The sequence below is a fragment of the Hipposideros armiger genome, unplaced genomic scaffold, assembly GCF_001890085.2.
Source record: "Hipposideros armiger isolate ML-2016 unplaced genomic scaffold, ASM189008v1 scaffold_25, whole genome shotgun sequence".
NCBI classification, from domain to species: domain Eukaryota; kingdom Metazoa; phylum Chordata; class Mammalia; order Chiroptera; family Hipposideridae; genus Hipposideros; species Hipposideros armiger.
The window spans coordinates 557,483-561,724 of record NW_017731375.1 but is presented as its reverse complement, the minus strand read 5'-3'; positions in this window follow the sequence as shown (position 1 = coordinate 561,724).

Genomic DNA, 4,242 nt, shown 5'->3' with positions numbered 1-4,242 from the left:
GAGCACAGGGACACACACCTAGAGGGTACAGAGAGCCCATACACCCCTAGGATCTATCGAGTAGCCTCGTGCTCCTAGGCTGCACACCTGTACAGCAGGTAACTGTGCTGAATATTGTAGGCAACTGTAACACAATGGTGAGTATTTGCATATCTAGCCATATCTAAACATAGAAAAAGTACAGTAAAATATGGTACGAAAGATAAAAAATGGTACATCTGTGTGCACTTACAATGGATGGAGCTGTCAGAACTGGGAGTAGTTCTGGTTGAGTCAGTGTGTGGCGAGTGAGCGTGAAGCCAAGGACCTTACAGTAGAGGACTGCAGACTTTATAAATACTGTAAATACATGTAGGCTACATTACCTTTATAAACAATATTTTCCTTTCTTTAATGATAAATCAACCTTATAGCTTACACTATAAATATTTTTAATTTATAAACATTTGAATTTTTTTTTAACTTTTTGACTCTGGTAATCATATTTAACTTAAAACACAAACACAGTACACACCCCATACAAAAATATATTTTTTTCTTTCTATCCTTATTATGGAATTTTTTTTCTATTATTTACTTATTTAACTACATGCTAAACTTTTTGGTTAAAAACCAAGACACAAACACACACATCAGCCTCAGCCTACACGGGTCGGGACCATCAATGTCACTGCCTCCCGCCTCCACATCGCCTCCCACTGTAAGGTCTTCAGGGGCCGTAACGCCTGGAGCTGTCATCTCCTGTGAGGACACTGCCTTCTTCTGGAACCTCCTGAGGGGCCTGCCTGAGGCTCTTCCTGAGGAGGTGTCAGTCTTCAGAAATACGTGCATGGCAGTGGGCTCCGTCTGTTTCTTTTTTCATCATAGATTTGCTTGTAAGCAGATAATGCACCATGAACGTTCCTCTCTATTAATAAAAACCTTCCTGTGCTGGGGTCCATCCATGTTTTGAAACTTTTTAAGGAGCTTGTTAGGGTCTACAAAAGCTTCTGCCAAACCCTTCACGGTGGTTCTTCTTGTTCTTCTCCTGCAGTTTCCTTTTCTCTTGCCTCTCCATCAGCTATGCGTTCCTGTTCCAGTTCCATCGCCTCCTTGTTAGTCATTTTTTCAGGAACCATGTCCAGGAGCTCCTCCATGCCGTCCTCACCCACACTCAGGTTCAAGTTGTTTGCCATCTCAGCCACAGCCATGTTGATTTTTGCAACCTCCTCATCCTTGGTAAATCCTTTGGAGTCATGAACGAACCTCTTGAGTGTCTTCTCCCAAACTCCATCCATGTAATCTTACAGAACCACATCAGTATACGTGGCCTGTGTTGACTGAAATGCCGCTAGGCGGTGCATGGCTATATATAAATCTGTACACCTTTCTTTCTGCAGAGACAGCAAAATGGCCCTTTTTGTTGATCCCTTAGGATGAATCATTACTGCAAAGAAGTGTGGCTATTCCCAGAAGTAGAGTAGAAACTTTTGCATGGTGATAAAAATCAAAAGCCTCCAGTATCTAGGTAACAGAAAATCCTTACATACCTATTGTTATTCACCTGCATAATACATAAATAGAGATATGTAGCCTTAAACTTCAACCTCATTTCCCCCTTAACAATAGAGGGCTCTTTTATTCCAAACAAGTTTTTGAATTTAGAAAAAAACCATAGTAAAAATAAAATAATGCAAATGAATGGATAATGCACGCACACAGTTATTTGCTAGTCTTTATTCCAAAAAGCAAATTAAGATGATATCAAAACATCTTACATACCTGGACACAGAATCAATAATGAGTTGTTTGGTAGGCACGATCACTGACAGTTTGTTTGCCTTAGTCTGTATTCTCCTGAAAGTAGAGGCTGAGACAATACTTTGGGTTCTGCTGACATATATGGGAGCTCATCATAGCAGCCAGAGTAAGAGAGGGACCGAGGGAAAGCCACTAGAGTGGACATTATAGAGCTAGGTATCACTGTGAACAAATGGTGATCAATTTGACTGGAAACTCTCCAAGTTACACGTAGGGTGCATGGTTGTCCTACGAAAGGCTGGATCATGGCTTCACTGACTTACTAATTTTCTGTTTGAAGGGTTCCCTCGGGGCATTAACTCCCTTGAGTTCATATTACATCCATACTTGGCTTGATCGAGAAACCGAGGAAAGTCCTTCCATGTAGATCAAGGTTCTTGGTTATTTAAAAGAAAGGGCTTTATAATAGCGTTACTGGAGCCTAGAATCACAGGTCTGGGCCCTTGCACTTGAAAACTTATGGTTTATTTTCTGAATCATTATAACTCATATAAATTATTTTCCAATGGAATGATTACCAAGTATTATAATACTACACACTTACACATACACTTACACATATACACTTACACAGATATACACATATATATCCCCGTGAAGTTATGCATATATTTTCTGACATTTATATTGAAGTTTATATGGAGCTTCTCTCAATGCTTCAGAAGGAAATGGAGATTTTACTTGGTGCCAAAAAAAAAAGGTTCATACAATGAACCCCAGAACAGCAACGACTGCTTTCTGCTCACCGATCCTGACCACGAGGGATCCTCTGCTTCTATCCCTCAGCCACAACCCAAGATGGACATTTGAGGTAAAAAGAAAGCTACCTCATGAGCAGAGGGCTGAGAGCCCACTATGGGCAATAAGAGATTATTACTAAATATTAAATAGAAAATGGAAGATAGAATTGTTAGATAAACAGTTTGATATCTGCCAAGAGGAAGGCAGACAGTTCTAGTCTTTGGGCAATAATTACTTAGGAGAGGGAGTTAGTGAATGATTTAGTAATGACTTAAAGGACAAGAGTATCATAATTAAATCTGCATTTCAGGAAGATCGCTTGAGTGAGCTTAAGGAGAATGTACTAGGAACATTCTCTATGAAGCTGAAGGCAGACAGGAGGCTTGTGCAGAAATACAGGCAGGAAGGCTAATGGCCAGACGCAGGCAGTGGGAGTAAGTAGAATGGAGCAGAGGGGAAGGGTTTCAGGACTATTAAAGTAGCCTAATAGGAAAACTTGGTGACTGACTGTTGTGAATAAGAGAAGCGGCCTCTCTTTTACCTCCTGGTTTCTGCTTGGGTGGCAAGGTAGATGGCCAGTGGTAAATTCAAATTCATCGCTTCAGGTTTCCCATCTGGCACACTTTCTATTAAAGCAAGCCTCGTCCAATTTTCAAAAGAAATGTTTGCAATTTCTACTTTCAGGATTGCTTCTTTGCTTTTTGTTTTCTACTTATGTAAAAAATATATTCTCAAGGAGACTCACAGGTAGCCTTCTTCCAATTACCCTAATTCACTTGGTATTTGGATTAATATACTCGAATTTATTTCCTTGTAATGGATTGACTTGTCTAGCCAGCCAATAAAAGCAGCATTGGGACTTCGTATATTTCTCCCAGTATTATATTAGAGCAACTGACAATAATAACAGTAATAATTATCCAATTTCAAGATGGAGAAGTACCTTTGACCTCTGTTTGATCCCCTTGGTCTATCTAAGGCTGATTCGGCATTGATTTCTTTCCCAAGGAAGTTGCTGTAATCATGTTATGGCTGATTTATCACAATATGCTTGCTGGCTAGTAATTTCTCATCTTGAACTTGCTTCTCATTTTTTTTTCTCACATGAAAAGACATATTAAAATGGTCTGCTAATTTTTTTTTTTTTTAAGTGAGGCGAATTCTCCCAAGTATTCTTCCATATTTCTTTCAGTGGGTGGTGTTAAGTGACCTACAGTGTTTGGGAACCATCCTAACGGCACTATATATGTTGGCAAGGCAAAAATCACACATACATAAAACAAATAAAGCTTTACGTAGAAACTCCAAGTTAGACTGCAAATATGTCGACAGAGAAAGAACATATGCTCAGAAGTCACTAGGTCTAGGTTCTAGATTTTTCCACTAAATATTTTTGTGATTTGAAGCCACTCACTTAATCTTTTCAATTTTTGGTGTCTTTGCTTATAAACACCATCTAGTTGAACCCATCGTGTACACATAAATATTCATAACTAATAATTTTAATCATATCTAAAAATTGTCATAATAAATATAGTGGAAAAAGCGTTACTATAGCCAACTATAGAGTTCAATGTCAGCTAGTAGAGCTGGAAGGATGACTCATCATTCAAGAAGGGCACCGATTTCACTTCAGGTGAATTTTAAATAAAAATGCCTTTAAAATTATCCAATACTAAACCTCTCACTTTACAAATGACA